At 49.8% G+C, this 13,037-nt stretch overlaps 1 protein-coding gene across 3 annotated transcripts in view; it reads right to left on the bottom strand.

Moving 5' to 3' along the window:
- The window catches only part of RRBP1 (ribosome binding protein 1), a 68,667-nt gene extending 67,222 nt beyond the window's left edge, over window positions 1–1,445 (bottom strand). For 2 of the 3 annotated variants that reach the window (XM_026456116.1, XM_026456118.1), the window contains exon 1: window positions 1,160–1,420. The gene's annotated coding sequence lies outside the window, so the exon portion shown is untranslated. Of the gene's footprint in view, window positions 1–1,159 lie in introns of all 3 variants that reach the window. The other variant, XM_026456117.2, reaches the window with a different exon arrangement.
- Between the last annotated feature and the right edge of the window lie 11,592 nt (window positions 1,446–13,037).

The following is a 13,037-nucleotide window of genomic DNA, read 5'->3' as shown; positions in this document are numbered from 1 at the left end:
GGTCTCCACAGCTTTTCTCGCAAATCGAAGCCAACAGGAGCCCCGATTTGCAGACGGGGAAATGGAAACCCCGAACGAAACAACTTGGTCGGTGTCACCCTCGCAGGCCGGGACACTATAGAGCTAAAACTCGCGACTTATCATCCGGGGAGGGGTTCCTGAAGCATCGCGGGCGTCCCACTGGAAGCGCAGACCCTGGCCTGCCTCCCCTAATCAGGGCGCAGCGGGGGAGCCGGGCGGGCCGGGGCGGGCGCCACGCCGGGTGCCAGCGCGCTTGGCCGGCCCGGAGGTGTCCACTTCCGCCCGGGGCTGGCACCGCCGGCCCATTCAGCGTGGCCGCGGGCGGGCGGGGGCCGGGCCGGGCCCCGGATGCCCTCGTCCCCCCGCCGGGAGCCCTCGAGCCAGGCTCCGCGCCGCCTAGTCGGGGAAACGGTGGCCCCGGCCCCGCCACCAGGGGGAGCAGGGAGCCACCTCCCGCACTCCGGGAAGTTGCCACCGCGGCCGCCCGGCGTCCGTGCAGTGGACAGACCCCGGGTCCTGGCGCCGCGAGCTCTGCGGCCCCGGCCCGCCCCGTCGGGGGCCGTCCCAGCTCCGCGAAGCGCCAGCGGGCTGCGGCCCGGGACCGGCGCGCCCGGCCCGCGGGCCCCCATTCAATCCCGCCCTCCTCCCCTCCGCCGGCCTCAGCCGCCTTCCGCCCGCACCCCCACCCCTCCGGCCCGGACTCCAGCCCGGCAACGTCATCCGGCTGCTTCCCGAAACTTAACCCCTTCCTCCGCCAGCTGTGCGCCGCCCCGCCCCGCCGCCAACTTTTTTTCCCCAACTTCGGAGCGCGCTGGCCGGACCGACGGCCCTGCCGGGAGGGAGAGAGGCAGGGAGGGGTCGCCACGTCGCGCCCGCCGGCCACCGCAGGTCCCCCGACGGCGAGGGCCGCGGGGTCCACACCACGGGGCGTGCCCTGCCTACGCCCCTGCACGGCGCTCGTCCAGCACCCCCGCCCCGAGTCAGACCCCGACCCCGATGGTGCGCGGCCGCGGCGGCGGGCGGGCCGGGGGAGGGGCCGCCGAGGAGACGTGTCACTCGCGGCGCAGAGCTGCCGGCCCCGGCCCCTCGACGGCCCGGCCCGCGCGCAGCAGCTGCAGGGCCGGGCCAAGTTTCTTACCTGCAGCCAGAGACACGAGAGGGAGAGCGAGAGGGCAGGAGCCGCCGCCTTCGCCGTCGCCGCGGAGCCGGGAGAGAGGAACCGGCCGAGCCTCCACCAAGAAACCGCCCCCGAGCAGCTGTAGACGCCGCGACCCTGACGCCGCCCGCCCCGTCCGCCGTCCGCTCCGGCCGCTCGCTGGCTGCGTGCGCGCGTGTGGAGTCGTGGCACTTTCTGCCTCGGAGCTGGCGAACGGCCCCCTCCGCCGGGATCGCCGCCTCCTGCCTTCCCCACCCGGGCCAGCCATTCATCGAGCCGCCTCTTCCCATTGGTCCGCACCCCGCCACTCTGTCTGTAGCTGCCAGTCAGGACGCGGACGGCCGAGCCGCGGCGGCGGCCATTGGGCAGAGAGGAGGGTCTCCACCTCGGCCAATGGGAGAGGGGAGGAGCTGCAGGGAGGTGAAGGGGGCAGGGCCGGGGAGGGGCGGGGCCGAGCGGCGCGGCGCTCGGCTGTGCGCGGGGCGGGGCGGAGCAGGAACGCCCCGCCCACCGAGGGGGGGTCTGCGGCCAGCTCCGCCCACTCTGGGCCCGCGGCGCTCCCAGCAGTCTCTGACTAGGAGCCGGCTTTGCCTAGGCGGGAAGCAGAAGGTTCGGGTCCCATCGGCCCCGGGCCTGCCCCTCTGGATACCGCTGGGCTGACATGGCGGTGGCTGAACAGGGTTGCGCAACCGCGAACAGCCAAGGAAGCTGCGTTATTTAAACCCAACTAACTTCCCCCCGAAGCAGCGCCCCCTCGGGCCGCGGGGTAGGAGGACAAGCTCTGCGGGGGGTCAGCCCAGGGAGGACGAGTTCTTATCATCGAAGAGATTGCAATCAGCACCAGAAGGAATTTCCTTGAGTAAATGGAGGAATTGGGGTGGAAGAGCCAGAAGGTGCACAAGGAATTGAAGCGGATGTCATCGCCCTCGTTGTTAGGGAGGGTACAACTGAGGCACTATCTGTTTAAGATACTCATCTAAACCACAGCCGGCAGAGCAATAATTACAATTCACTCTGTGGCCTTTTATTCCATGCGATGGGGAAAGTGAGAGCTTCTGACCTAAGAAAACTCATCCGTGTCGCACAAAACGGAGCAACTGGTACTTCCTCATTCTCTGACTTTCTCCCCAATATCAGCCAACACTCAGTCTTCATAATCAATCAAGTCTTTAAATTAAAATAATTTTAGGCTTGATTTTTAACCATTATGTCAGCGTCTCTTAAAGCCAACCCTTTGAACATGAGCCAAAGACAGCTTCTTTGGAATTTTGGATTCTGAGAGACCAAAGGCTACCTAGACTGCCCCACACCACTTCCCCAGCTCCAGTTGCTGCAGAATCCCGTACCTAACATCTATTTCTTGGATAATTTTCAATCTTCCCCGCCCCCATTTGTCACTAGTACTGTACTAACTGTTGTTGGAAAGATGTGAAAAATACAAGCCTTCATGGGGAATAAAGAGGGATTGGGTTGAAATTAAACTGTTCATTCCTATTTTTAATCTTGGCGGTTCCTTAGCCCATTAATGATTAATCAACAGGAATTAACCTGGATTAACTCTGGAACACTCAGTCATTTTCCAGCAGTGAGACCCGGCTTCAAATGAAAGTTAAGAATCCCAGCTTCTGGCTGGCAATTGCTACCAATGAGTCCTACTTGACCAGGGCTGGGCCATCTAACCTTTCTGAACATACCCTGGAGAGTCTACTCCTCTGGACAATCACTCCTTCCTCTGGGTTTTAGGGAGGAAATTCATTCATTCATTCATTCATTCATTCATTCATTCATTCATTCACCGGTGTTTGTGGAGTGCCTGGTATACAGTACTAAGCTGGGCAAGCAACCTAGAGTGACACATAGGTCCAGTGAAGATCCAGCTGCCCTCAAGGGCCTGTCCAGGGGCAGGGACCGCCTTTATCCTGTTCACTGTTTATCTTTTCCCAGAAGCAGATCTTGGCAGTGGGTTTTGTTCAATCATTCATTCGGGGGATAATCATAAGAAACGCTGGTGGAGGAGTGGGATGAGAAAGAGCCAATAAGAGGACCAACATCAAGCCTGTGACTGGTGTGGGCACACAGGGCTTGGCATCTCTGGGGATGCTGTGAAACTGTGTAGAACACACCCCAGAGATGTCCCAGCTGAGGGGTGAGGACCTGGTTATTTGTCCACCCACTCCCAGTCCTCACTGGTTAACAGCTCCTTCTGGGGGGGCTTTAACCCCTGCGCCCACTCAAGCTGGAGAAAACCTTGCAGCAAGAAGCCCTTGGCAGAATGGTGAGTGCCCAGAGGCACGTCAGGGGCCACAGCAGTGTCTCCCACACTGTGAACCAGTGTCTGACACAGCACCTTCACAGAATAGAGGCTCTGTGAATATACATGTTCTGTAAATATTGTCCCATGAGCGTTAACATTACAGAGTCCTTAGGAGTGAGGAGTGTTTACAGAAAAGGGACTCCCTGTCTAGTCCCTCACATAACTTAACATTTGATTTGGCCTCAACACAATGTTTGTTTCGGGATGGAAGAGCAGCCCTATCTAAGCCTTTGCATTTCCTCTGTCCCTGCCCCTCGTCTGCCCACAGTCAGCCCCAACGTGCTGTGAAGACTTCCAGCCTCATCATCCTCATGCCCTTTGAGCAAAGAAATCAGTCCCGCTGTACCAGGCTCTGTCAGGGCTGATCTGCCCACCCTCAGGGTGGCCCGACTTTGACAGCCACTGATGTGCCTGTGGACACCCATCTTTAACCCCCTGCAGCCTCCTCAGCTCTCCCAAGGCATATCTGGGAAAAACCAGATTCATCCCCAGGACTAGATGGATGGGGGTTGCCAGTGGCAGGAGTGAGAGGCATCCCCCCAGGCTCAAGTCTTCTGCTAAATCATGCAGCCCTCCAGCAGCATGAGAAAGCTCATCCCACAGTCCAGCCTCCAGGCTCTAGCTGCCCAGTGCCAGATTCAGGCCAGATCCTAGGAAACAGGTCCCTGCCATCCCCCAATGGCAGTGCAGTGAGGGGCTCTCAGATGGGAACAGGTCATTTCAACTCAAAGTCAGCAGTTGGGGGCCCCTGGCCAGGGGAGTTACCCGACCCTGAGGAGAGCAGAGGGTGACAGCAGAGGCTTGAAGAAGTGGAAGGTAGTCAGGCCAAAAAGGGCACACTGGCAAGGAACAGCATGGGTAAAGTAAGGCATGATGTTAGCCAAGTGTGGTGGTGTGCCCCTGCAGCTCCAGCTAGCAGCAGGATTGCTTGAGTCCAGGAGTTCCAGGTTGGAAGAAGAAGGAGAAGGAGAAAGAGGAGGAGGAGAGGGGGAGTGGGGGTGGGGGAGATGATCTGAGATCACATCATCTCAATTTATCTATTGAACAGCTCGGTTGTTGGCAAAGCCTGAAGGATGAAGGAGAGGCTGGGAAGAGCTGATTCTACACAGGTGATCATAAGGGAAACAGGGAACTTCCCTGGGGTGGTGCAGATGTTTCATATCTGGATTATAGTGATGGTTACATGACTGTGGTAAAACTCATCAGATTGTACACTCTTAAAAAGGATACATTTGATTTGGAAGCAAATTATGCTTCAATCAACCTGACTCAAAAAAAGGAAACATTTGGTTTTAGCTGCATATTAAAAACAAAGCATTATTATTAGAAAAAATTAAACATACAAGAATAATTACCTAATATGGTCCATTAACTCATGACAATAAATTGCAAATATTATCTGAAAGAGTAGACAGAAAGATGGGAATCTATTATATCTTATAGTTTAAAAAGAGATTTTGCTTTGTCAACAATGATGAAAAAATGACAAATGACAAGTACAATAAAATATCATGTGAAAATAAAAGCCACTGTGATAATATAGAACATGTTTAGGTCTCTTGTGCCAGGTACCATTTGAGACACGCTACAAATATGTAAGGTTATTTAACTCTCAGTACAACCCTATAAGTGAGGCAGAGTTATTATTTCCATTTTAGAGATGAGGAGACTGAGGCACAGAGAGATCAAGGAACCTGTCTACGTCACAGGGCTTGGAGGAGGAACACTGGGCCCCAGGGCTCATGGCATAACTCTTGCATTCAGCACCAGGTCATGGAGGGTGTGCTGTGCCTGTAGAAGGGGCAAGGTTCGAGCCTAATCCTTTGAGAGTGGCAACTCAAGGAAGGGTTTGTGATTGATGACGGCTGCGATGACTCCTTTGCCATTCTACATTTTGGGTGGATGCTAGGTTTGGGGCCCACAGGGTTGGAAGACCCACAGTAGCTCAGGTGAGAGGTGACAAGGGCTGGAATGGGGCAGTGGCAGGGGTAGGAGGTGCAAGGTCCTTCAGGAGGGGTATTAGGACATGAAGTAGTAGCAAGTGAGGCTTGGGGATCAGCAGGTGTGAAGGAGAGAGGGGCTACCCGTGAGCCCCTGTTTCTGGCCTGAGTGATAGGGAGCATGGTGGTGTCACTGCTGGGGCAGGGCACACAAAAGAATGAACAGGTCGAGTACAGAAGCTGGGGGAAATGTTGTATTGTATTTTGACATGTTGGATTTCAGGAGCCTGAGGAAAATCCAGGTGGAGACAGTGTTTCTGTAGGTCTGAGGCTCAGGGGTTGATGTCAGCATCAGTGATGCAATTAGGAAACCTAAGCATACCCTTGGAGGTTCAGACTCCGAGAACAGCAATGACCATACCCAGTGGATAGCATGGCAGTTGCATGTGGATGGGAACAGGAGAAAATGCTTGAGTCGTGAACAGAGAAAGGAAAAAACCCACAAAAGAGTATGTATCAACCAACTTTTGCTACGTAACAAGCTACTCCCAAACTCAGTGGTTAAAACAAGTATGGTTTATTGTTAGAGCTCACACATCTGTGGGTCAGCTGAGGCTTGGCTGATCTTGGTTGGCTCACTCATAGGTCTCTGGATGGCCTGGGAGCTCACCTCCAGCCTGGGCTTGGCTGGGCACCTTACAAGCTCTGCTGCACCTGGCTCACCCCCTCTTCCTGTGATCAGCAAGCTACAAGGGGCATTCCCTTCTTGTGGTGATGGTTGAAGGAAAAGAAAATAAGCAGAAATACATATACAAGGTATATTGGATAAGTGAGCCCAGATTCAAGGGGCGGGAAATACAGGGAGGGGTAAAGCAATGGCACCAGTGATACAATCAACTACTGAGTCCGAGGAGAGATGGAAAAGGTAAATCAGGTGAGGATGGCCTTAGTGAGGCAAGAGAGTTTCAAGAATTGGGGGATGGTAAGCACTGTTAAATGTGAAAATCCAGCAAGATGAAGACCAGGGCACATGGCAGCCCAGGAGTCACCAGGGACCTTGGGGAAACAGCTTTAGAGGAGGGCCGTTTGATAAGGAGACCACCAGATCATGGAGGGCTAAGAAGTGAATGGCAGTGGAGAAGGTAGAAGGAATGTACATCCATTCTTCCAACAGATGAATCCAGCTGAGGACCCACTATGTGTCAGTCACTGTTCTAGGTGCTGGGGAGGGAGCCACAAACAAAGGAAGGGTCTTCTCTCACGGAACTCATTCTAGTGGGAAGAGAGACGGTAGACAAAGCAACCAATAAATAAGTAAGATTAATAGAAGTGGTGCAAAGGGCTACAAGGAAATGAGAATGGGCTCAGTTGATGGAGAGGGACAGGGATTTAGAGACGGTGAGTGCAGTGGATGTGAAGAAGATGGACAGAGAAAGCCTCTCTGAGGAGGTGATGGTTGAGTTGAAAGTTAAACAATGAAAAGAAACTGATCTTGTCTTGGGAAAAGGAAGGGTAAGTGCAAAAATCCTGGGTCAGGGAGGAGCTTAGCAGCTGGTTCAGGGAACAGAAAGAAGGTTGTGTAGCTGGAGCTCACGAACAAGTGGAAGGGAGAGAAAGGAAGGGGGTCTGCAGGCAGGAAGGTCCCAGACCATGGAGGCCTGAGGATACCATGGGATGCTGAAGTTGGGTGGGAACTTTAAGCAGAATAATGATGCAATCTGATGTGCATTTTCAAAGATCACTTTAGCAGCAATATGCAGGATAGATTGGACAGTGTAATGGAGGATTCAGGACTCAAATTAGGAGACTGTTCCAAGATTCCAGGCAAGACATGGTTGATGATGTGCTAGTAAATATTTAACAACTGGCTCTCAGAGGTGCAGATGGGGATGGGGGCACTCCCTGATTTACAGCATCTGCCAGTTTTTGTGGTGTAAATATTCCCATCAGAGCCAATTGATTTCAAGCTATGGAGTCATTGAAGGCAAAGATGGGAAGAAATTTGCAGTAGCACACCACTGTCTACTATTTCTACCATAAAAACACAAGAGACACAAATCATTCCAAGAGTATAGATAACAGTAAAATGTAGTAACTAGGGAGCGATGATTTTGAGTATTTATTACCTTTGTTTTTAATATGATCTATTTTGTTTTAAGTTTATATAATTTAATTTTTAATAATGACCATGTTTAACAAACTGCTGGAAAAATTCCTAAAAATGTAACAATCAGCTTTCATAAGCAGGCTGGCTCTATCATACCACTAAATACAATAGTCATGTGAATCAGACTGGAGTGTGTGTGTGTATCTGTGTGTGTGTGTGCATGTGCACATGCACGCCTGAGTGCATGAGAAAGAGAGAGAGAGAGACCCAGCAGGATTTTTAAATGTTAGAAGAATGAGATGTGCATGTTCATGTTGGCATTTCTACACACATATCATCTCCCTGTCTGAACTGTGGATTCGTTAGGGTCAGTGGCTCTACCCAATGTCTAATTAAGAACACCAGTCCCATGCCTTTGTCCTGGTAAGAATTCGCCCTACGTTAGATCTCCCCAGAAGCAGACTCTGAAAAAAAGGGTTGGAGTGAAAGCAGTTGGAAGATGAGCCCAGGAATCACCAGTAGAGAAGTGGGGAAGTGAGACAGGGAATGTAAGAGAGTCAGTGAACAGTGCATCAACAGCAAGTTACCACTGTGAGCAGCTGACATGTAATCCCATTGAGGAACTCGCTTCCTTCCAAACTGAGAAGCAAGGAAGCAGAGTACTTATTCACCAATTCCTATTCATCACTGGTTGAAGGCTGCTCGTGGAAGCGTTAGCTCTCTGGTATTTCCAGCCCATACCTCAGAGAAAGCACTTAGGAAGAAGGTTGCTGGTGTTTGCAATCACAGGCTGTTGATATGCACAGGAATGGCAGAAGGGATGTGGGCAAGGTGCCAACAGTGTCTGCTCCAAAACTCATAAATTTTTATTTAATGAATGAACAAATGAATGAATTAGTGTAGGACCATTTGAGCTTATTTAAAAACTGACTTAGAATTTTAAAACAGAATGGAGGCTGGGCACGGTGACTCACCCCTGTAATTCCAGCACTTTGGGAGGCCAAGGTGGGCGGATCACCTGAGGTTAGGAGCTCGAGACTGGCCTGGCCAACATGGTGAAACCCCCTCTCTACTAAAAATACAAAAAATTAGCTGGGCATGGTGGCAGGCGCCTATAATCTCAGCTACTTGGGAGGCTGAGGCAGGAGAATCACTTGAACCCGGGGGGCAGAGGTTGCAGTGATCTCAGATCGCACCATTGTACTCCAGCCTGGGCAACAGAGCGAGACTCTGTCCGAAAAAAAAAAAAAAAACATACAACAGAATGGAGAGCCTTCCATTTCATAGTCAGCACATGTATCATGCACTTTTGCAAAATTTAGATCAGAGGACATATGTGATATCCCAGACAATTAAAATTCTGCAATAGTTTTACTCAAAACCAGAGCAATGTTGTTACATAAGAAAAATCTCTATAGACTATAGTAATTGTCAAAACAAAAATAAAATATACACAAAGGAAATAGATGTAAGTGTGAACCCAAGTTGCCAATTTTTGTGGCTGCAAGTGGTAGTAAAAGAGAACTTGGGAGAAGAATATTTGGTTTGTTCTGTAAGTGGTGTTAGAAGTGAGCTTACAGATAGGAGTTTTTGCAAAAAATGACAATGATTGACTTAGTGGCTGGTGGTGAGTCCCCAAAGAAAACAAGAAAAACCAAAATAATTGATGTATCTGACACTTTACTGTTTGTAAAGTGCTTTCTAATAATTCCTACCATAACCATTATTATTATCCTCAGTTCACAGGTGAGGAGCTGAGGTTTGGAGATGTACAGTTGCTTGCTGAAGGCTTCACATTTATAGATAACAAAGTTAAACAAGTCCTGAAGACTCCAGAAATGGCATATTTCTAGGATACATCTCTCTGCCTCTCCCACAGAAATGCCAATGGAGAAATGAGCAGGTATAACAGACCCTACATGAGTTAATGAAACCCTTCTCCTTTCTATTGTCCTTCTAGGATGCTACACATCTTCCCTTCAGTGCACTCATTGGATAGTAGCAAGCACTTGGTAAGCTGTCAAAAATGTTTTAATTGAACCAATGACACTGTCTAGCTGTGCTGTCCAGTTATGGTGTCTTAAGAATTTTGGATTCACAACTCCCCATCTCAGATGGGAAGTATCAGTTGGAAGAAACATTTCATGGCCCTGAGGTGTGCCTGGCATGACTCGATGCCTCACACTGGACATCTTGGGATAAAATCCAAGGTCCACTGGGTTGGAAGGCACAATGGGGCTTCATCTATCCATCCCTGAGCAGAAGGTATTCTTAACTAGTCCAGCTAGTTAGACAACTTGGCTCTTCTCTAAGATTACCAGAGATGAAGAGCTCAGGACTTTGACCTGTAGTCTAGAACTTCATCTCCCATTCCTGGTTTAGTATACTCATTCATTCAATACATATTTATAGAGCACTGCTGCATGCTACAGTCTATATGAGCTGCTAAGAATGCAGCAGAGAACAAGACAAATAGGACCCCTACCCTCAGTGTGTTGATAGTCTATTGGTGATGGGAGATGGGGGGAAGCAATCAGCATTTCAACAGATGGATGCTTAATTTGTGGTCAGTACTCCAAAGTAAATTCACAGGGTGAAGTGGTATACAGAAACTGTGAAGGACCAAGCTGTCTTTTTTTCCCCCCTGCTTTCTCTTTCCAATCCATCTTGCTCACATTTAGGAAACTTAACCTTCCAAAACCACTACTTCTATCTTTTCTTGTCTCCCCTTCAGGAGCCTAAAATGGTACCCACCACGGCAAGTCTCTGTTTCTCTGCCTGACTTTTGTGGACCTCCATATACCAGTCCCCCCCCCCGATATTCACCAAGCTCCTCCTCTTCCCAGTTGTAACCCATGTGCCTCTGCCCAAAGCACACTTCATATAGCCTTGCATGCTATTCTCGCCCTGTCATCTTTCAAGAGCTGTCTTTGGTCATTTATCCTGTAGTTGGCCCTAAGTTCGCCAGGCACCGTCTTGTTAATAGGGGTGCAAAGTTGGATTGAACTTGGTTATTCTCTGTCCTCGAAGAGCCTATGGAGCTGATTCCTCCACAGGACTCCTGAATACATAGCTACCACTCTTTTCCTCTGCCCCACCAACTCCCTTTGGAGACCACCACAACACAACTGGGCGCCTGAGTTCACTGCTAGACTCTGTACATAGCAATCTTGACTCTTCAACCAAAAAAAGCTTATAAAAGGCCTGAGTCATACTTGTTTTTTCCTTCTGAACTCCCTGTGATTTCAGTTCTGCAATGAGTTGCTTTTAGCTTCAGGAAGTCCTTTCTTATGTCTACCTTAAATCACTGCTACATCACTGTGCACTTATTTCTTACAGTCTTATTCTTCATGGCTTTAGGGCAGAGCTTTGGCACTCTGCTTAATACTGGGTCTCTACTAAGTGTTCACAAAGTGCCTGTCACTTGATTAGTAAGTGCCTGGTACTTAAAAATCATTATTTGATTCCCTCCTCCAGGTTCTTCCCTCCAGACTTAAAAACTGCAGCTTCTTAAACCTTTCTTCCCCAGTCACTTAATTATCACGTGACACTTCTCAAATTCTGTTAATCAGCGTTTTTTTTCTTTATTTTTAAATGATTAGTGAGAGTTTTAAAGAAGGTCCTTAAACCAGAGGCAAAAAAAGAAAATATAAAATGGAATTCAGAAAGGGTCCGCCAGGGCCATTGAGTTCAGCTCCCTGTCTTTGACCCTGCAGGTCCTTCTGCCGGCTAATAGATCAGGCCCACTGTCCCAGCTCAGCACAATCGTCCCAGCCTCTGATATGAATGTACACTGCAGCAAAACTAGATTTGAAGGGATGAGAGCATAGCCTGCAGCCCCATTGGCACTCTTCTTCAGAATGCTACTCGTCACTGTGGTCAGAAAACTCCAGGCCAGGGCAAAATTTACTTAGGTGGTTGAATTTAGGCAACTTTTCATTCTTCCTTCCAGTGCCATTTCCTGGTGAATCCGCAGATTCTCATGAAATTTTAGGTGCCGTGTGTGTGTGTGTGAGAGAGAGAGAGACAGTGAGAGAGAGAGATTACCTCAGATAGACTAATTTGCACTAAAGTTTTACTGACTTACCATGCAATGCCTTTCAAGCATTTTTACCACAATACCTCTAATGTCAGACAAGAGTGAATGTGAACACCAAGGAGGGGCATGGCCTTTAAGCCCTCTGTCCAAGAAGACATTGAAGTTACCATTAAACACCCGTATGATTTTTTCTCTTTTTCTGAGACACAGCTTCACGGTGGCCCAGTGTGGAGTGCAATGGTGCAATCTCAGTTCACTGCAACCTCTGCTTCCCGGGTTCAGGCAATTCTTGTGCCTCAGCCTCCCGAGTAGCTGGGATTATAGGCATGTGCCACCATGCTCAGCTAACTTTTGTGTTATCAGTAGAGGTGGGGTTTCACCTTGTTGGCTGGGCTGGCCTCAAACTCCTGACTTCGAGTGATCCACCCGCCTCAGCCACCCAAAGTGCCGGGATTACAGGTGTGAGCCACTGCGCCCGGCCCCTTGTGATTGTTTATTCTTCCTCAAGCTATTTCCACATAAGCTGGTTTTCTAAAAATGGAAGTAGTATCATTGTTATTTTTACGACATAAGAGTAATACATTTGAATGCATAATACAGATAATACAGGACAAGATATCAAAAATAATGTAAAAATCACAAGAAGTCCCAACCCCCTGATGTGATAGTTTAATTTTTTTCCCTTCTGCACTATTTTCTAAGACACATTCCTTGATTTAATATAAAAAAGTTTTAAATTGCTTAATACTGCATAAAGAGACTCTGGCTTATCTTTGTGGTAGCATCAGGTCCAGGCCCTGGGGAATTGGCCCAGCCTGATTTCCACTTTGAAAAGCTGGCACCCATGTGTGATCTCTCCAGGAACCACAGACATTTCAGAAGAGAGGGGAAGGGGCAGGGCAGAAGAACTTTCTGGAAATGTACTGGATGGACACTTTTGAGAGGAGTGGGTGCTTTCCTACCTTTGCTCAAGTCACCCACAGGCAGCGGGCAGCCATTGGCTTGGACAACATCTTTTGCAGTGTGCTGGTGTTTCCCTGAATGACCTACCTACAAATCTAGATTAATCTTCCTTGCAGGGAGGCTTCACCCTCCTTCAGCAGAGCGCTAAACACGCCAATTTCTAAAGAAGTGTTTTCTTTCTTTCAGGCACGAAAATTAATGAGCTCCGTCTTTGGCATGGGCTAGAAAATTCCACTGTGGCATTGGCAGGGTTTATGCAGCACCAGAACTTTAAAGCAACCCTGTGCTGAACGCTGCAAGGAACAAAGGTAAGGCAGATTAGTCTGACTTCCTCGCCCACAGTGGGGAAGAGATGAAGAAAGGAGGCAAGGACAAATCACCTGGCCGGGAGAGGTGTGTCCAGTCGGAGGAGGTGCTCTCCCGAATTGTTTTCGGAACGTGTCTCTGCAGGCAGCACAATGGCCTCGTTATTCCTCCATCCTCACACCATGGTGGCT

Source organism: Piliocolobus tephrosceles, chromosome 20, assembly GCF_002776525.5.
Source record: "Piliocolobus tephrosceles isolate RC106 chromosome 20, ASM277652v3, whole genome shotgun sequence".
In the NCBI taxonomy this organism is placed as follows: domain Eukaryota; kingdom Metazoa; phylum Chordata; class Mammalia; order Primates; family Cercopithecidae; genus Piliocolobus; species Piliocolobus tephrosceles.
The sequence above is the reverse complement of the archived record's forward strand: the minus strand, read 5'-3'. Positions and strand labels throughout refer to the sequence as shown.